This window comes from Cnephaeus nilssonii (assembly GCF_951640355.1).
Source record: "Cnephaeus nilssonii genome assembly, chromosome: 10".
Classification (NCBI taxonomy): domain Eukaryota; kingdom Metazoa; phylum Chordata; class Mammalia; order Chiroptera; family Vespertilionidae; genus Cnephaeus; species Cnephaeus nilssonii.
The window spans coordinates 26,669,794-26,691,313 of NC_137081.1; the positions used below are offsets into that span (position 1 = coordinate 26,669,794).

General features: G+C 36.7%; 1 protein-coding gene across 2 annotated transcripts in view; it reads left to right on the plus strand.

Annotated features, from left to right (window-relative positions):
- The window catches only part of NYAP2 (neuronal tyrosine-phosphorylated phosphoinositide-3-kinase adaptor 2), a gene marked incomplete at both ends in the record, with an annotated part of 208,201 nt that overhangs the window by 140,665 nt on the left and 46,016 nt on the right, over positions 1–21,520 (plus strand). The window lies entirely within an intron of this gene.

Genomic DNA, 21,520 nt, shown 5'->3' on the forward strand with positions numbered 1-21,520 from the left:
AATCAAGCACTTACCCTTAAAATAAAATAACACACACACACACCAACACACACACACAAAACAACACAAACAGTTCTGCAAAAACACCCTGGCCTATTTAAATATTAATATTTTTAAAGCTAAATAAATTATTTTCAGGATGGTGAGGTTAACTAGAGTATATGTACTAGTAAAATCACTTGATTTTGAAAATACATCTGACACCTTGGTTAATTGGGACCGTGACATTGTCTGTTTGCCCCCATTCAGTTTCTCCCAGGATTGAAATATAGACTCACTGAAGAAGACATAATTTCATAAATAATTGCTCACCTTTCTGGGGGTAGACTGCAGCTGCCTTTGATTGATGCAGGCAGACGTGTTTATCCCTTGTGTTTACATTCTCTGGCTGCTGAATCTGTAAGTGCAATTGCTTGTCAGCAATTTAATCAGTAATTCTCTCCATTAAGAAGAAACCTCTCTATTTCAGATTTATAAAATGCAGAAGCATTTTCAATTCAGAAATAAAGTTATAGCAGCCTATATTTTTAAATCAAGATTCCCTCAGTTTAATTTTGCATACACGAAATATAGTAAGACAGATTTCTTTTCCTCCTATTGAATATCTCAAACAGAAAATTCAATTTCTGACTTGTATGTAATATCATGTGTTTTCCACACTTTTACACCGATAGATTAAATATTAGATATAAGTAGGGTATCTATTGTACATATCTTCCCCCTCCCATGTTTACCCTGTATTCTGACTAATTTGATGTAGGAGGCTAGGACAGAGGCGGATGTCACAAGAGGTGGCTTTCATCTTAGCTCAACCACTAAAAAGCTTTGAGACTTTAGATTAGTCAGTTCATCTCTTCATGCCTCATTTTACTCACCTTTCAAATGAAAATATTCGATGCTAAAACTGTGAGTCTCTTCTGGCTGTTTTGGATGCATCTGGAAGCTTCTGGATGACCTGTAGATCCCCAAATAAATGACCCCGACCTGCCTCTCAGGCTTTCTAACTGATGTTCTCTTTTGTTGAAAGAACTTCCCACTAACTCCATAAAACAAAATATAATCCTTGGATCCCTGCTGCATCTATCTACTGTTTTATAGAGTTTTTTAATACTATTGTCTACAAATAATCTCTCCTTCAAATTCTGGGAGGACTTTGTACTTCTGTAAGGGTATGTGTCTTAAAAACTTTTTTTTTGGTCTTATTCACCATTAAGACAAATGGCCAGGGAGGACAAAAGCATGCCTATTTATTATTTTATTTCATGTAACATATGGCCCAATATAAGATTTCTTAAAGTTGATATATGATAAGTATTTATTGAACTTGTTGATTTAATAGGCATAGTGACTTAGAGGGCTATTGAACTTGAGGAAATAAAAGCCTATGAGATATGTTTGACAATTAAATTAAATTTAAAAAAAGATCAGATTCTATGACTCAGAAAATTCTACACTGAAATCAATATAGTTATTCAGCCAAAAAGGAACTATGCTGAATGCTAAATTCATTGCTTGTGTTCTGAAGTGTTCTGTTTAAAAGAATGCCCATTCCATGCTAGGCAGACTTATTAGGAGAAAGATATAAAGAATATAGTCATAAGGCATTTAAATGTAGACCATTTTGCAGGTGTCAGATTGTCATCAGTTTCTGTATAAGTGATTTAATGAAAATGGATCATTTCTCAATGTTTGAAGATAAAAAGACACATTTTAAAAATAAAACAATAGAGCCCAGCTGGCATGGTTCAGTGGTTGAGCATCGAGCTAGGAAACAGGAGATCATGTTTGGATTCTCAGTCAGGGCACAAGCCAGGGTTGCAGGCTCAGTCCCCAGTAGGGGGTGTGCAGGAGGCAGCCGATCAATGATTCTCTCTCATCACTGATGTTTCTCTCTCTCCCTCTCCCTTCTTCTCTGAAATCAATAAAAATATATACATTTTTAAAGAAAATAATAGAAACCAACATTTTAAAGAAGGAATTGCAATCTGAGTGACATTATTTATCACAGAACTCAATTAGCAAAGAGAGTGAAAAACACTCAACTAAGTCATTTAGCCTCTTGGTGGAAAGGCGCTGTGTAAATCCAGGGAGCTATTATGTGACTGGTGATCTTAAATGCATGTGTTCCGGGGTAAAAATGGGTTTGAGTTATAACACATTTGAAAATACTTTTTTTTTACTCTAGAAATATTCTTTTTTTCAGAACTCAGTAAATGGGTAGCAATTCCAGATTTAATGAAGTGTCTGAAGTGGTGCAGGATGTTTCTCGGTTGAAGCAAACTCATTATTGTTGTTAGCTGATGGGAGCTAGGTTAATTAAGTGTTTCACTCCTGGTAGACTAACCAATCAACTGGAGAATGTGGGCCATTGCTATTCCCAAATGAAAGGAGTAAAAATACTAAGGAGAATCTAAGAGGGGAGGAGAGAGTGTTAGTAACATGGATTTTGAAATAGCATATCTTGTCTAGCTAGGTATACTCAGAACTGCTGAACTTAAAGGAAAAAAAATAAATCCAGAAGTCTATAATATTTTCGGACAATTGATGATAGAGGGAAAACTTTCCCCTACATTTTCTTCTGGTCAACTTTCAGTTACATTAAATAAAATAGCATTTTTCTTTCTTTTTGTATCAATTCCCTTGTTATAAATGTGAAATGATATGATTTAGTGAAGAAAGAAAAAAGAAAATAGGTAGAAAGAATCAGCAAGTAGAGAATGGGGCATCCATGTGTTTTCCAGCCCTATATCCAACCATAATGCTATGGATGGTGATTTTAATGTGATTTTTGTTCTTAAGACACAAATAAAAAACCTAGATTCCCAAGAAATAGAAGGCTGGGCAAAGATTGAGATGTCAGCAGCTTCTAACAAAATGATCAGTGCCAAAGTGAAGGATTGCTCTCTTTAAGTCATCACATTCTGAATATCAAAGTTGCCTTTATATTTACAATCTAGTTTCATTCTTCTATTGATTAGTTATTAACCCCTTATTAAGGATTAATGACAAGAGAGATTTGTCAAAGGGATGAGCTTTTGTCAATTTGGTCTAAGAGAAATTTCAAACCTAAAAAATTAAAACAGATTGCCTCACAGCAGTCCTTCTTTGGTTGATTGACGATCTCACTTTAAGTCTGCAGAATGCACTTTGGCTTCTAAACCAAGTTATATACATTATCATTAAACATAAACTATAATAAAATTTCCCATGATGTTTCAGCAAAAGCAGATTCTACACCCAGCCATGATTTTTCTCTTCCCTTTTATGGCTAAACCACTGAAGTGAATATTCTGGACTTGCTGCCTTCATTTCTTGTCTCTCACTCCATTCTTAATTTCCTACAACCCAGCTTACTCTTCTGATCACTTCAAAGTCACCCAGGGCTTCCTAATTGGTCTCTGGCCCTGGACTCTTCCCACTCTCGGTTCTCTTAAATGTCACAGAACATCTAACATTGTTGGTTACTCTATCTGAGGACATTTCTCTTGATTTGTGCAATATGGCATCTTCATTAGTAATCCTTTGGGGGCTCTGTCTCTTCTGCTTGCTTTTTGAAGAGCAGTGGTACACTCTTCTAGCAACACCACTGATGCGGGGCTGTGATAGTGTTTAAATGTTCGCCTCCCCAACTAAATTATCAGCACACAATATTGAGTCTTTTTATTACAGCAATGTACACATTTTCTGGCACAAAGTCCACTTAATATGTGTTCCTTGAATGATCAAGGACTGTTTGACTAAAATGGATAAATGTGTATCTAACCTCCACAATTAAATGGCAAGTTTTGGGGAGCCAAAGACTATATACATTTTAAGTGTCCATCATCTCCTATGATTGTGTTTTGCATAATTTATACATGTGGATTTATTGTTTTAGCCAAAGCTAACATTTTTTAATAGCAAAGTTTAATAGAACTACCACAATTTCCAAATATCAAAAGTAATCTAAGTTGTGGACAGGATACCAAAATCAACACTAGTTAGATGTTTCAAAATCAACTGCTCCAAGGAATATCAATGGAGAACCTGGGTTTAGATAATTTTCATATAAAATAGTCAGAAGGGAAATCAGTCTTGTTACTGTTTGGAGAAACCAGACAGCACTTAGCAAGAAAAATGAAAGGAAGTATTCATAATCTAATCTAAATATTTTATAAAATAATTAAAATAAGGTCCATGAAAAATAGCATGGCATAGATTTTCACTCCATGATTCTGGAACCAATATTAAGATATTATATTGGAGATTGAAGCACTATCAGCTAGATTGTGCATGGTGTTGTGTATGGCCCTTCTGCTGTTTAATTTCCAGAAGATGATAAGGAGAATAAAAATGTATCAGCATTTCTATTCATTTGATTTACAAACTTCCTTTGCTTGACCAGTTTAAAAAATAATCTCATTGTAATGGATGGAAGATTGGGGAGTCACTGGAGATATACAATATGGAAAAAGGCTTGGGAGTCAAATGTCCTTGGGTCCAAAGATGCATTTGCCTCCAAACAGCTTTTAAGCCAAGACAAACTCTCCAAGTCTCACTTGTTTTATTTCCATACTTGCCTCAAAGGATTTTTGAAAAAAAATTAGAGAAAAATTGTATATAGAAAAAAAACCTTGCAAAATGTAAATTACAATTCTAAGGGGTGATTTACTTTTAGATATCGGTGGAAAGAATAAATAGCTTATTTAAAATGAAGTAAGATCAGATATGAATTTAATTTTCAGATTCCATGCTTTCTACGCAACTCTCTTCAGTTAGGCTTGGGTAAAGGATCTGACATCTTAAGTGGATCATCCAATATGTGGTGTGAGGAGCATGAAGCACTGGTGAGAATGTAAGCATTCTCCATTCCCACAGGAGGCAGACTGTTTTAATGTTGCTGGGTGATACCCAAGCCTCGAAGGAGGAAGGATATCGCACCTGATGGAGCACAGTTGCCCTTTCCCTATAAAGAATAGCTCTGAGAACAGAGAGGCCACCTTCGTTGTACAAAAGGGTGGGCAACATGATAATATGATGATTTATCAGCCAATTAAAAACTTTCTACTGTATATAACTGGGTTGGCGATGTGATTTTCAAATGTAATGACTATTTTTTTTATTACAAGTGATTTATTTTTAAATAAAGGCTTTGCTTCCATAAAGATATAGGTACTAACCAATGAATAAGGTGGAAACCAGGATGACCCAAAGTGCCTACTATAAAAAAATATTTAGTATGTAGACAGAGAGTGGTTAAAAGGGTGATATGTAAAGTCTTGCTTCTAAGCAGATTCCAACTGAATCTCCTTTCCTTCTAAAGTGGTTAGCCATCAGGAGAAAAAATATTAAAGTTAGCATTTGAAAAATTCAACATCAGAAAACAACAAGACTGAAATGTTATATAAAAACATGTGTGCAACCAGAGATATAGAAAGCATGCTAACCCTCTAAATACAGATTAGCTAGGCTAAGTAAGCAAGGCATGATGTGAGCGTCCATAATATTTCTCATAAATGAAAGGCTACAGGCACAGAAATAGCTGTTGAAATACTTCATTGTCAATTTTCTCATTTGTTATTAACTTCCATGGCTTTCCTAGTAAAGTCTTTACCCAGATGCTAATCAAGCAGAGGTTTGCCTTGCACATCAATTTTTAATATCCACCCCTCATAGTTAAGTGAAACCTGCAGCACGAGGCTTCTCCTGTTAAAAGCAGCCTGACCTACTTCCCTGTGAAATCAATGGGAGACTTACAAAGGCTCACAAGCAGCTGGCATTTAAGGTTGGCTCCTAATCTATGTTGGTGCAAAATGTGTGTTTCCCTGGGCCTCCGCATTCTCTCTTTATGAATTTTAAAAGTTCTAAGAATAGAGAAGACCTTGAAGGCTATGGAGCCTGATGAGGGAACTCATACCTGAATGCTGTGCCCCTGGGGTTTGAGAGCTCATGTGTCAGCTGCATTTGTAGTGGCTTCCAATTAACAGACACCCCTAGGTCTGGGGCTGAGGAAGGAAAAGAAAGGCCGAAAAGGCACCCACTTGCATTCAAATACAACCTACAAAGAAGCAAAACGGAATCCATCAGAATAAGGTTTTCAGACACCTGTGTTTCAAGGCTTTTGAAAGTAAGAACTTATAGTATTTGGCAAACCTTTCTAAAGACTTGTATGTCCGGTACCTGAATTGTAGGGCATGAAATAGAAACACAAAACCAGTGAGACAGAGGAGTCCTCAGGGCTGGGAAGAGCATGCAGGGTCCCCATCTGGTGAGGGGCTCCTATTAAAGAGCAAGCAAGTTCCCTGCAGGTGGTCACGTGCAGCCACACACAGGGGGTCCATGTGTACCTGATGGAAGAGGAGGGTCAGCCTTATGTTAAATTCTAGGATACTATGCTAGAGTGGGTGAGCCTGTCAAATTAATAGAACTCCTGTTCAGTGTACATATGTCTTGGTTAAGTTTATTTCCAGTCATTTAGTCCTTTTTAATGTTACGAATACATAAGTATTTTAACAATGTATATGCATGCATTCAGTCTTTTAGTCATTCAATGAATGTTGATAAAATACCTATGAAATAATGCCAGGTACTATCCCAGATGCCAGAATCTTTATTTTGAAATGTCAGTCAAGAATTCAAATGAAGATGGGAGGTATACTTATTAATAGAGAGAGCACCTTCTGAGGGCAGACTTGGCAGTGAACAATATTATTACAAAGATATAAGTAGTAAAGAAGACTAGCAGATTTAGAACTGAGCATTTTAGCAAGATGTTCTGTTTTTCTTACTCCCTTGCCTCTATACCTTGCCATTCTGGCCCTGCTAACCTGTGTCACAACACTGTCTTACATTCTGAAGTTTACAATGCCTGGGCATCCAGAATTTACTCCAGTGGCCTGGGTTTGGAGACCCTTAGAAGATGATTGCTTTTTTGTTTGAGGCATAATCATAGCTTCATCTTTAAAATCTTGTATTACATACAGTACTGCTCTCTCTTCATCCTTCACCTATTTTTTTCCTGCTTTTCTTCCTATTCTTTAACCCATGAGCCTAATGCAAAACAATGGATTTTGTAATTCTCTGTGGCCTTATTCATCACTCAGATTGATTTTGCCACCAAGTCTGCTACCAGATAAGTTATGAAACAAGATATCACAGTAATAAAAAGTCTCAGTAATGTCAGAAATAAGAAATAACATCTAATTCAGGTCCTGGTTTTGTTTTTCTTTAACTTGTAAAAAAAAAAAAAAGAAAGGAAGGAAGAAAAATAAACACCTTTATTCCTGAGCCACTTTGTAATTATACAGTTCATACATGCATTTTGTATGTGTATGTATATAGAAGACCATGAAGAAAAAAAGAATGAGAGGAGTTGAAATAAGGGGACATGTGACATGTGCCTAATTTAAAGGAAGCTGAAAAAAAACAAAATATGATTACAAAAGGAGGGAGGGAGGGAAAAGGAGAAGGAGGTAGATATGGAGAAGCGAATATTGCCACATAAAATTTCTAAGAGAAGAACTCTTGTATCTTACCTTCCTTGGCTGAAAAGAGAAAAGAAAAGAAAAGAAAAGTGAAGGATAAGATCATTGACTCCCTACTTTCTTTTCTAAGACCATGAATCTCATAGTAGGAGGTCAATAAATATTTGCTAGACCTTAGAAATAGTCCTGTTTAACTCATTCATATTTGCAAAGTGAAATCCAAAGAGCTTCAATCACTTGAGCAAAAAGTAATGTTATGTAATAGCACAATCTGAAGCAAGTTCTAGTTCTCCTAAGTCCCCTCTAAATATCAACATTTAAATATATTTCTATTGATTTTACCTATAGCTTTACTTGACCTTCTTGACTAACCGTTTAAAATACCACTTGGGGGAGAAAAATACAATATTGTTCATTGGAGACTTTACCTTACCAACTCTTATTTTTTTTCCTTCAAATTTATGCATTTATTTTCCCAAAGAATGCTATAAAAATTTTCAGATTGGCCAACAATGAGTCCCAAATATCTTTTATTTCTCTAACCATATTTCTCTAGAGAATTGGAGAATTAAAATCATCAAGAAATATAGTACTGTATATATTCAGTTCTGTAGCCATCAGTATATTTTCCCAGAAGGCTTAATATTCCTGCTTTGCTTTTCTTATAAAGCCATAATAGCTATGACTTCTTTCACCAGCCCCCCAAAACAGCTATTAGTAACTGTAATTATAGCATCTAAGTTTTGCATTTACTTTGATTGAAATGAAATATTCTTATTACCCTTCATGATGAAGGAATTATTTTTCTTAGCATTCAGTATTTGCTTCAGAAACATTTATGAATGTATTTTCAGAATTACATCTTTTAGGAAGAATGGAAATTATACTTTTCTTCCTATGCATTAATATTTTTAGTGCCTGAATGTCTCTGTTTCTTTTAAAGAAGATTAAAGCATTTTTTCCATCTGCCTGTTAAAATGATTTGAGTTTTAATTAAAGTTGATTGCACCTGTGCATATATTCAACTACCCACACACCTCCCACCTACTAGTTGAAAAACTTGTCATTCCTTCAAAAATTAAAAGAGAGATCTATGACCTTTAAAAATCCTCATAGGCATAGAAAACAGGCAACACCGAGAAGTATGATTTTTTAAATCTTAGATCAATGACTTTTTATCTTCTAATTGTTATTAAAAAATTGTTATATTTCTTAAATGGTTAGTTTCCTTGTCATTTTTAAGGCAGCCTAGCTGAGGAAGCCAAGTAAAAGAATCAAAACTCAACAACAAATTTTCACCCACCCACTCACTGGTTGCTGTGTGTGTTCCTTAGCTTTGGCAGTTTAATCTTTTCTTATTTATGAAGGTCATCTTAAAATTTGATGGAGTCAAACATTTTTCTTCAACAATAAAAATTCCTTCAACAAGGAATTCTAATAAATAAAAGATAGTTTTTTTATTTAACTCTTTTTCCTTTCTCTTAAGTAAGAAAGGATAATTAAAATGCTTTCAGCTAAAATAGGAAAAACCATGGAAATAAAGCCAGTCTACAAAAAGAATAATGAGTAGTATGTTAAATGCTATTAAAAATGTTTTATTAAGAATAGAAAAGTGGATCTGAACCCTATCTTTATTTTCAAAACTTGTGGGAGCCTTTTGAAACCACCAGTGTACTAGTGAAGGCCTCACCTTCAGTTCAGTAATGTTATGGCCCTGATGTTGGTACTGTTTGAAGACACCCCAATTGTTTTTTTTTTTTTTTTAAATATATTTTATTGATTTTTTACAGAGAGGAAGGGAGAGGGATAGAGAGTTAGAAACATCAATGAGGAGAAACATCGATCAGCTGCCTCCTGCACATTCCCTACTGGGGATGTGCCCGCAACCAAGGTACATGCCCTTGACCAGAATTGAACCTGGGACCCTACAGTCTGCAGGCTGACGCTCTATCCACTGAGCCAAACCGGTCAGGGCAACACCCCAATTGTTTTTAATAAGCATTTAGGATTGAAAAACTCTAGTATGAAACATATTCTGCTATTTATCCATAAAATCTTAAACTTGAGGATCCTTGAGCCCAGATGCTTCATTTAAACAAACAAATGAAGGCTCAGAAGGGGAAAGCGATTTGCCCAAGGCCTCATTGCTAATTAGGGGCTAAGTCTGCACTGCTACCCAGGGTCTCACTACCCCTAAGACAGCTCTGTTTACACTGTACATGCTGTGGCTGGGACTTCCCAGATCACAGCACTCAGAAGTATGAAACCTCAGCACTTGGTTGCTAAATTGCTGGTATGAATCCATGCACTGCATTATTAGCACAGTTTTATGTCCTCAAACAGCATCTAAGCCATTTCTATAAAAATGTGGCAATATGCCATGCAACAGGAACTTCAATTTTGATCCCAAATGCCTAATAGTAATTTCCTATGCACATTAACTCAGTCTTGAGGATATGTAAAAATGTCCTACATTACAAAGTCTTCTCAATTTATAAAATGGCTAGTAACAGAATATTGCTTTGAACTTTCTAGTCATTCTTTTTCTCTCCTATTGTTCAAAGGGTTATTCTGACATCACCCCTTAAAAAATAGATAAAAACAGAAATGTTGTAGAGGCATTGATAGAATTCCACTTTTTTCCCCCAGAAAAGAGAAAGCTAATTTTAATTTTTTGCATCTGATAATTGGTTACTTTCTCCCAGTGGCCTTAGTAAGCAGTGATTCTGCTCATAAAGCCAAATTCCCTTGAATATCTCACAAAAGGGCAACTCAAATTATAGTCATGGTTTCTTTATTCTCCTTATACCATTGTTATTCCTCCTTGAACTTGGCATCTTTTCTTCTGTATTTTGGCTGTGTGATTGTTCATGCTGTTGGCTGCCTAAGGATAGTTTGTATGTAAAACCACCCCTCTTCTGTCCTATGATATCAATAATTAGTTTGAGAATCTCATTGAAACAGGCTAAGGTTGTAGTTTTAGTAATATCAGGCTTCTGTGTTTGGACATTTTGACCAAATATCATTTCTGTAATATATTTAGGTGCACATGAATCCCATTTTACTTTCAACTGAGGAAACTAAGTATTTGATTTTAAGATTTGGCCCCTTCTTGTTGTTGTTTTTTGTTGTTGTTGTTTGTTTTGTTTTTGTTTGTTTTTATTTTTTTATATACAGACTTTTAAATCCAGAAGGCATCTTAGAGATGTGGTGGTCTATTAGTAAATCTCTTATTAGAGAGATGAGTACAAAGAAGCACAGAAAGTAAGAAAACATACCTAATATCACCCAGATGATGGCAGAACCATTACCAGGGTCAAGTTTTCCCAACAATTAAATCCAGAGGTCTTTGTGCTATGCTGCTCTCAATTCAGCATTACTATGACTGGGGCTGTAGGGAGGAGGGAAAATATAAAAATCACATATGTTTGAGTCCCTATGGCCTCCTTTCTTTAAGAAGATTCTTTTTTAGATGGTTGGCTTTATGTTAATTTGCTACCTTGTGTCCTACTTAAGAATGGGACTCCATTGTCAGATCTTCTATAACTGTTGGCATATGATTTTGAAGTTTGTCAAAAGATGAGGATATCTTAAAACATCCTAAGTCAAAATGTGTGCCTGGCCCAGGTTATAAAGGTTTTATAACCTTAAAACTCCGTGTGTCAAGTATTTTAGAATTCTATTTGTTGCCCCTCAGAGATTTTTATCAGCAGCTTCTCTATCAAATATGTGAAGAATTTGATGTAGAGAGAATAGATAAGCTTTAGTAATGTCAGGTCCTAAATACGAAAGAAAACTGAAAGGCAGCCATTGACATTATAGGGACCGAGGAGAGCTGTGGGCATAAATATTTAATGTGGTAAATTATGGGGACACATTTGCATTTTTATGCACTATTTTGAAGTAAAAAGGATTGTTGAACAATAAGGACATTTTCCATAATTATATTCTATTTATAAACATGCAGAGAATTTACTATGAGTTCAGGGTAGTTATTTAATGAATTCTCAATATAACCTTGTTTAGTATTTCTCTACATCTTGACATCGGGTTAAGACCAGACAATGAGGCTGGTTAATAATTTAAAAATAATAATTATCTCATCATTGAACAGAGGATAGATTTTGAATGTCAGAAAGTTATCTTCATCTGGTAAATAGTCTCAAGTTCATCTGTATTGGATACAAACATTAGAAATTATTTATAAAAGATACGCCTCAAACTATTTTGTATTTCCGAATCTTTGTGTCTATGTCGGCACACCCTTTTGAAAAGGATGTTTAAGAAGCTGATGACATTATAATGTGGAGATGGTGTTATCTGGACTTCTGAGGATTTCAAGATGGTGCTAATAATGAGCTTTTGACTTGGGATAACTCCTCAGACATCTTCCTCCTGTTCCTTTTTACACATTTTCTCCTGGGAGAATCTTCCTTTAATACTGATGACCTCACCATGCCTGCTCCTCAGAAACAAATACAAACTCTGTAGCCTGTCACTTAAAACCTTCCTTAATTTTGTCTCTCCTTTTTAATGTAAATTCTGGTCCAATTCTTTCCTAATATAAAGCCTTCCTTCCAGACAAGCTAAATTTATTATGGAGTCTGAACCATTGTTCCTCCCCACCCCTCTTTTGAAGGTATTTATTCTGAAATTTACAGTGGAAGTTTAAATTTGAATAGACATAACAATGTTATTGATCTATTTTCCTTCTGTCCGAACTTTGTATTGTAGACGTATTAAATTTTAGCGTTAGGAGGATGTTTAGAAATAATTTATTTCAAATTTATAATTTTATCTAAGAAAACTAAAGCTCAAGAAGAGATGTTTTATTGAACTGATCTAACCAGGAACCCCAAATCACCTCAACCCCATCCCAGAATGGTCTGCTGTTTTTATATTTCTGGCAAGTATTTTATTTTGAATTTCCCCCCCAAATATATCTAATTTATATCTAAATTATTTTATTTTAAAGAAATTATCAATATGTTCTTTGTGAAAAAGTTTTAGTCTTATTTTTTAATTATTTCTTGGGAATTTCTTCTTTGCTACTATTTTAGAAGAAAAACTATTTGGAAAAAAAATTAGATGTCATTGTCTTCATTCAAATGAATAGTAAAGTATATAAGCTGTTTGAATGAGCACTTCAGAGGCTCATCCACTTCCACATTAAGCACATAGTTGTTGAAGCCATAGGATTTAATATATTTATTAAATAATCAGTAAAGATGTATCATCAGTTTTGTAAAGTATTTGTATTACAACTAGAGTTAAGAGAGAATCATTGCTTGCTGAATTCTTATACTCTTTTTGGCAATTTAACTAATCTTTCTGCTCTTTATTTTTCTGTCCGTATGCCAATAAAAATATTGTCCTCATTAGAAACTCAAGGATTTCATATTTAGACTATTTTACAGGAGAAAAAAAAGAGAAATAATATGTGTAAAAATCTGAGTGTCCAATTGCTATACCAAACAACTCCAATTCAGTGGCTTAATATACTACTAAAGGCCCGGTGCCCGGATTCATGCACTGGTGGGATCTCTGGGCCTGGCCTGTGGGGATCAGTGGATCTCCATGCCACCGCAGCCCGGCCTTACCCGCCAGCTCATCGGGCTCCAGCCCACTGTCCGCATTGATTCCACAAGGCATGAAGTAGTGCGGGAAGCGGCAGGTGGCCAGGGAGGAGCCTGAGCCCGGGCTGGGCTTGTGCCACTTCCACTCATCCCAGCCCTGCTGCACCTGCTGCAAGCTCGCACCCAGTCAGTCCTGATCAGGAGAGGCTTGTGCCACCGCCAGCAGTGAGCCCTGCATCTGGTGCCCGTGGATCAGCTGAGTTGCACTCCCGCTGTGGGAGTACACTGACCACCAGGGGGCAGCTCCTGTGTTGAGTGTCTGCATCCTGGTGGTCAGTGTGCATCATAGTGACCTGTTGACCAGTCGTTCGGTTGTTCAGTCATTTGGTCGCTTAGGCTTTTATATATATAGATGACTTACCTCTATTTCATGCCATAAGCCATGACCTATGTTATTGTCATATGACAATCAACTAGGGGTCTCAGTGGAGGATGGGCAATTCTCCCCACAGTTATTGGGAAGTTTCTACCTGGTAACTCTTCCAGCACCTGGAACCTCAAAAAATCCCAGCAAGCAGAAGAAGGATGCAGGTGGTATACATCCTTTTCACCCACATTCTCATAGCCAGATCTCAGTTGTATGACTGCCTTTAATTGCCATGAATGCTGGGAAGTATAGTTTAACAAGGTGCCCAGAGAGGACAAACAGATTTGGTCAGCCTCTGTCTAGTCTCTGTCCACGGTCCTCTTGGTTTCTGCATTATAAGAAAAAATTAAAATGTAAATCACATTCTCTGAGCAAATTGTTTCTTTGCAATGAAGTACTAGAATTTCTTCAAAAGCATGTTATTAAAACAGGTCAACACTGGAGCTATGCCTGATGACTTCAGTGAAGGTTGTTTAAGTAAAGATCATTTGGCAGTATTTCTACAATCTTTACACACCTTGATGAAAAGGGGGGAATAATTAAAATATCTGGACATTTAATAGAGAGTTTTTAAAGACCAAACATGATCTTTGAAATTCTAATTATTATTCCATGACTATGAATAAGTGTTATTTCTTACAACCGCAAAAAAGAACTGTTTAATATAAGTAGGAAGTTCCACTTATGGTGAGAGGTACATGCTATGCTTGGCCAGGAAATCTGTATCTTTATCAGAGCTTTACTAATTGCCATTTGTGTGACCTTGAGCAAGTTGTGTAAAGAATCTGAACTATTTTATACCTGTAAAATTATTAGGATTCTTTGCATATTCTGTTATACTTCAATGTGCATCATCTATTTTGTTATTAAATATTGTGCCTCATCTAATTATTAAAACCAGGGTTTTACCCTATGTGCCTTCTGAACATAAACATGGACTTTCTTTCCAATTTTATTTAAAATCATGAACTCTCCAGATGCCTGAGCTATTATTCTTTCTCTATTTATATTTAGAGAAGGCATCCCTTAGATGTTGGAATTGGCATAACTGACCCAATGACAGAGTTCACATGAGAGAGAAACAATAATTTAAAAAAAATAACTAAAAATTGCCCCTGCTCCCTGGTGCCCTTTCACTGTGGAGACATGAAGACTTTACCCTATTTTCCCTGGAGATTCAGGAGATGGAATAATAGACGTATGGGAGAAGACTCCAGTGTTCACCTGGACTTGTAGGTTGTCTGGCTCCAGACAGTATAGTTTGAAAAGACACCATGACGTGCAATTAGTGTCTAGGCCAGGGTGACCAGGAAAGTGAGAGTTCTACATCTGTATTCTGAAGAAGACTTGGCTAAGAAGAAACAGTCTCCCTCACTGTGGATTCTAAAGGGCGTTTACTTAAAAATAGAAAGACTAGTTCTGAGTTGCTGCAGAAACAGGACTACCATACCAACAACCAGCGAATGGTGGTTCATGGAGGGAGGCTGACTGGAGCTCTGTATAAGAGCTTTCTAGCAATTAAAGATGTTCATAGTTGGCCAAGCTTTCCCACAAGGTGGGAGCTCCTCTCTCCCAAAGGCAGGACACCATTTCAGCAAAGACATATACACACACCTTGCTTTTCACATTGCTATTGTGGGCTTCCTAGGTCCCTTTCAGCTCTAAAATGTGATGACTGAATCTAATACCCATCTGATAATGCAATTTAGTTCAGTGCCTCCTTCAGCACTTCAAATGTATTGTCTTTTCTGCCTAATTAATCCACCTTGATCACCTTTCATTATTTTCATTGTTTAGCAGTTGGAATAGGACTTTTATCCTGCTGATTATGCCAATAAGACGGGACAATTCAGGAGCATTCATTTTTTCCACAGGAAGTTCAAATACTCATCAGCAACATGAGCTTTGGTATCTGTATTGCCAGGCACAATTAGAGTCCATATTTTGTAACCAAGGGATCCCTATTGTGAGAGTGTGAAATTTCAAATACAATAGCAGTCACAAACCACAGATATAAAAGCCTCTTGTCTAAATTATCTGAATCATCTAGATGTTATAGAAACAATGAAATGATACGACAAATTAATCCTTTTAAACATTTACTGCAAGAAAATGAAAACAAAATAGGATCTTATGTTCCTCTATGAAAATGGTGTAGTGGTCATATTTCCAAATAATATTTTCTTCAGGGAACATTTTGTTTTCTGCTCTATCATTAGCAAGTTAATTAGAAACATTGTGGGTTAACAAAGGAAATAATGTTGGTTATAGTAATGAATTCATGTTTGTCAGTGAGGGTTATTGATTCATGTCAATAGGCCCATGTGTTGTGATATTGGAGAGGTGGGAAGAGAGACTGTGAGTCAGGGTCAAAAGTATGGTTAGATCCAGGAGTGAAAGATAATGAGCTAACTTTAACTTTTCCGAATCAGGCATGCATGAGTTCATTCACCCTGTCTGTTCTCACTGTAGACGCTATTAGATATTGAGTCTTTAGTCTTAAGACGCTTACAGTCATTGGGCAAGAACAGACATATAAATCACCTATCACATGACTTTCCAGCCAAAAAAAGAAGAACTTTGGGAAAAGGATAAGGCTGCCAGTTTTAACACATTGGAGTTTCCCAGAGAGCCCTAAGTAAAGCTCCAGTAATACTATATTATTTTCTTTGTCTCTAGAGCTTGGGAGGGATCTTTAGGTTGTGGAGATTTTTAAGAATCCTCACTACGATTTCATTGCTGAGAGAGTGAATGTTGATGAGGGAGAGTGGATTAAAGATTTTGGGAAAGCTCAGTATCAGATGTGGGTCAGACCTGATGATGAAAGCTATCAGACCAGGGAGCCAAGTAGTTATAGTGGCCCAGGGTCCAGGGCGGAAAAAGAGAGTGAGAGGAATGAGTTAGAAGATGGAGAGACAAATGTAGACCCAGAGACAGACAGCAAAAAGAGGCAGAAAATGGGAAAAATTTGAGAAGGAACTTCAGAGTTAGCAGCATGAGGTGTGATAGATGAGAATCCTGGGGAGAATATTTCGGTCATGAAAAAATTGTTCCTGGTCTCTTATTTTTATTTATGGTTTTGAAACTTAAACACTGTGAGAAGTTTAAGACAATAAAGTGCAGAACACACAAGCTTATTGACAAATGTAATACAATAAATGCATGCATTTTTCACAGCAAGATTTCAATTCAAGATCCGTCTTCAATGTGCGAATCAGATTTTAGATGAATAGTCAACATTCAGTCATTCATTGATGAGCAGAGAAAGAGCTCAATCTATGTAGTTGGCCCTGTGCTACACACTGGGGCTGTAACTGTGAAAATAACTTAGATTTCACACAAAACTCTACCACAGTACCTAAGATTGATCTTGTCCAGGAATGTTTATGTTACTAAAACAATTTTTTTCTAACAGGCTTTAAGAAAACATTGAAATAGATGGACCTGGATAAATATGTCCTTATTCCTCTGAATAGATGTCTTTGAGCTGTCAATATGTTTTATTGTATATATTTCTTAGACTAATTGTGCACTTTCCATTTGTCTCTTTTCAACAGTTATTTTGAAGAACTTATTATTTATTTTAATTGGAAAATGCCTAATGTAGGAAGCAGTACCTGAATATATAGGAAACTAGATTCAATATCAAATCAAGTGCTCAATAAATACATTAATGACATTCTTACAGATTTTTCAGTTCTCCCTTCTATTTAGGAGGTAGATATTAAGGTATAAGTCTGAGTAGCATGATTTCTTCGACACTTTTATTCTAAATATGCAACCAAAATTCAACCTCTGGGACTTAAAAACAAAGAAGGAAGACAAGAAGAAAAATAGAAAGACTCCATTTTGTTTTCAGAGCTGTGTTGGCATTTTATTTAGTTTGAGACCTAAGTGCACCTCCCTGGCATGCATATGCCAGTAATTTGAATGAAAACAAAGAAACTGATGTTGATGGAGGTGTCTTGACACACATCCTCAGCCTTTTGTATTTAAAATGTCGTCCTAGCACTAGCTGGTTTGGCTCAGTGGATAGAGCATAGGCCTGCAGACTGAAGGGTAATGACTGCAGTCGAGGGCACGTGCCTTGGTTGTCGTTCCCCAGCCCACATGGATGTTTCTCTCTGTTTCTCCCTCTCCTTTCCGCTCTCTAAAATTCAATGGAAAAATATCCTAGGGTGAGGATTAACATACACACACAAAAATTGTTCTAATATGTAAATACAATATTGGACCCGATCTTTGGGTATTTTTTTCAGTTTGATTAGTTTTAAGTCCAGTGATAAAAGACTCTTCGGTGTGTGTGTGTGTGTGTGTGTGTGTGTGTGTGTGTGTGTGTGTGTATTTGTGTTTGTGTGTGTGTGTAAAATGGGAGATATTTATTAATGATAGTGGAAACAAATATAGAAGTCAGTAAAAAATTGAGCATCCCAATGGTTTGTTTAGAATCTGAAAGAGAAGGTGAGGTGAAACATTAGGCTTTGAGACAGTGACATTTGGAAGCCAGAGTACATTTTTCTTTGAAATTGTGAATAAACAGCTTGGAAATAATCTAAGATGTTCTTTTATGATACTTGTTTTATTTCAGTTGACTTAGGGCACTGAAAAGCAAGTTCTGGCTAAATTGTTTTGCTGTAATTGTTATGCTGGAATGCATTACTTTAAAAATATTTTGACTTATATTTGATTTTAGTGTAACTGGGATGTAGGCTTATACACAGGCATATTTAAAGACCAGACTTTTTCTGAGGTTGTTGCTATGAGATGAACCTCCTGGTTTAAGTTCTAGCTCATAGAATGATACTCACGGCATGTGCTTACATAGCTGTATAGCATCTTGGAGTTGGAAAAGACTATAACAATGTGGAAGTAAACAAAGACCAAAAATGAGCATAGGTACAGGCTATTTATTCAGAGCTTGTGACACCAAGGCAGTCAGCCACCAGCACTTACACTTGGCAGGCACTCAAAGGCAGGGAAAGGAGTGAGAAATCTTTATAGTGGGAAAGAGAGAGAGAGCTTCAGATATGTCCCAGTTGGAGACTGTTGGCCTGGGGAAGCTGTAGGCAGGCTAACTGAAAGCAGGGCATCCTATGTAATTAATTTTGGGTATATACTTGACTTTCTCTGGTTGGCTCTACATTGGAAACTGGGTCCAAAATCCTGGCTGTTTTGGGCCAATTGCTACACAGTATGGCAAGGCTTCCTGACTTGGTTGCTAGAGAGAGTAGCCTGACTTGTAGATAGCAGGTTGGCTTCCTACACTGCTACTCTAGATAATAGCTCAGAGCTCTATTTTTATATGTTACTGGCAGTTTTCCATGTGTATATTCAGTCTCTTAGTGATCATCTAGTCTAAATGTAGAAAGATTTAAAAAATTCATAAAGACAAATGGCTATAATTTATTTAAGTTCAATATTGCTTTTAACATGTATGGCACTTTATTTTCAAAATATCATTAGATCCTTCTAATTAAAGTGGGGAAGTTAGGCAGAGCTGGTATTATCTCCGTCCTATATAATAAAAGCCTAATATGCAAATTGACCGAATGGCAGAACGACTGGCAGAATGATGGGTCACTATGATGTGCACTGACAACCAGGGGGCAGATGCTCAATGCAGGAGCTGCCTCCAGCCCGCAGGTCCCAGGCCAGCCAAGGCAACTTTCCCTCTGGTCACCCCACAGATTGGCCCTGATAGCCAGCCAGGCCTAGGGACCCTACCCATGCACAAATTTTGTGCACCGGGCCTCTAGTTTTTAGATAAGAAATATGAGACTCCAAGAGGAGAAACTGAGTGTTCAGTGACATGGTTCACCAACCCAAGACCATGGCCAGGGCTGCAAAGCCAGGCACCTTGGTTCCTTACCCAGAGCTGCTTACGGCTCTGCCATACAGACTCAGGTAATGGGGAAATAGAGCGACATTTCTATCCCATGGCTGAAAATTCATGGGCATTTGAACCTACACACAAAGAAACAAAATGCAGATTCTCTGAATAATTTCTGTGACTTTTTTTCACTTCAGTCTTTCTCAGAGATCCCTTATTGGAATGAAACTTTCAATATAGTAAATTTTACAACTTGTGACTGTTAGATAATCAGATTTTTAAAACTGCAACAAGCTCTGTGCCACTTTAATACACTTATAACACTCACTTGATTCTCTTGTTACATTAGGAATGTTGTGTTTCCTACACACATCGGAAAGATGCTAGAGTTAAGAAACCTATTAAATTAATTAATTCATTAAATACCTGTGGACCAATATGCTAGGGGTGCTGGAGGCACCAAATGAAAAAACAACAACAAAAAAAAAAACACACAGAAAAACAAAAATCAGACCCTGCTTTTAAATAACTCAAGACCTTTTGATAAGAGCAAATGCATAGAAAAATGATACCCCAGCACAGGGTGGCATATGGGTGGGGAAGACTTCAGACTGTACTTAAATTGAGTAACTAGGCCTATGGAGAGTTAACTGAACATAGAAAGGATATAAGGGTATTTTTTTTTTTAAAGCATTGTTTTTGCTAGAGTTTGGATGGAGAAGAAGACATTACAACCTACTTAGTGTTGTTGGTTTTTTGTTGTTGTTGTTGTTTTAAATATATTTTATTAATTTTTTACAGAGAGGAAGGGAGAAGGATAGTTAGAAACATTGATGAGAGAGAAACATCAATCAGCTGCCTCCTGCACACCTCCTACTGGGGATGTGCCCGCAACCAAGGCACATGCCCTTGACCGGAATTGAACCTGGGACCTTGCAGTCCACAGGCCGACACTCTAGCCACTGAGCCAAACTGGTTAGGGCAAGTGTTGTTTTTTGAATGCACTGTTTGTGGGAAAGTGACAAACTTAGAGAGGAAGGAAAGAGAGAGATGGTGGAGAATCTTTTGATTCATACAAAAGAGTTTCAACATAATTCTGTGGATGACAAGAATCTTCTGGAAGGATTTTAGTCAGGGGTACATTATGAGTAGATTTGCATTTTTGGGTTGTTTTTGTTTTCAAACACTTCTCTATGTCTTTTATAAGATGCTATTCCATAAAATAACATTTTTCTTAGAGTAGCAAGGGAACAGCATTCTTAAAACCATCTTTATTACATGTATTTTTAAATACTTCTGTACATGCATTACAGAATGACTATCACAACCATTCTCTGAAATAACACTTGATAATATTTTCATTTTAAACAGATCACATTGGCAATTTGGAGCTTATATTTTAAGGAATCGAAGCAATAGTTCAAGGGTGATGATTCCAGCTTGAACCATAGAAATTGAAGTAAACATGATACAAAGTGGAACAGAAAAGAGAGCATGATATTCAGAAATAAAATGTGTAGAATCAGTTGAATGATGGATTTGGGGAATAGCAGTTAAAGAAAAGGAGAGCGAGCTTCAAGCTGGATGGTTGGCTGGACAGCAGGACCTAATAGTTTAGTAAAAAATGGTGCCAGTAAGTGTATGAAATGTTGAACTTGTGTTTTCCATGGGGACTTATCCAGCAGGAAGTTTTTAGTCTAAAGCTCCAGAGAATGGTCCAGGCTTGTGATAAAATATTTAGACATCACTAACAACCAGACAATTGCTAGTTGAATCCTGGAGGATAAAAATAACAAAAATATAGAATGAGGGAAACAGTGGTAAGCTAGTACCATGGGGACAACCATCATATAAGGGATGCATAGTGGAAGACAAGTTATGGATGACACAGAAATGGTGTGAGACATAGAACACAACACAGGAAGATGGGCCATCAGGAAGCTAAGAGAATTGAAGATGTAAATAAGAGAGTATCAAGGAGTTTTCAAATGGCTTTAAAGTGTCTTCTAAATTTGCCTACTCAAAGGTCAAGACGATATTAGCAAGTGCAGTTTTAGTAGAGAGGCTGGAATGAATTATGTCACGGTGAGCAGTGGAGTAAAAAAAGATGAGACAGTAAAGACAGTGAGTATAAAGAGCACTTTAAGATGTTTTCTTGAAAATGAGCTCAGGGAAGAGTTACTAAAGAAGTCTCAAGATTCACTGAGCTTCTCTTCCCAAGAGA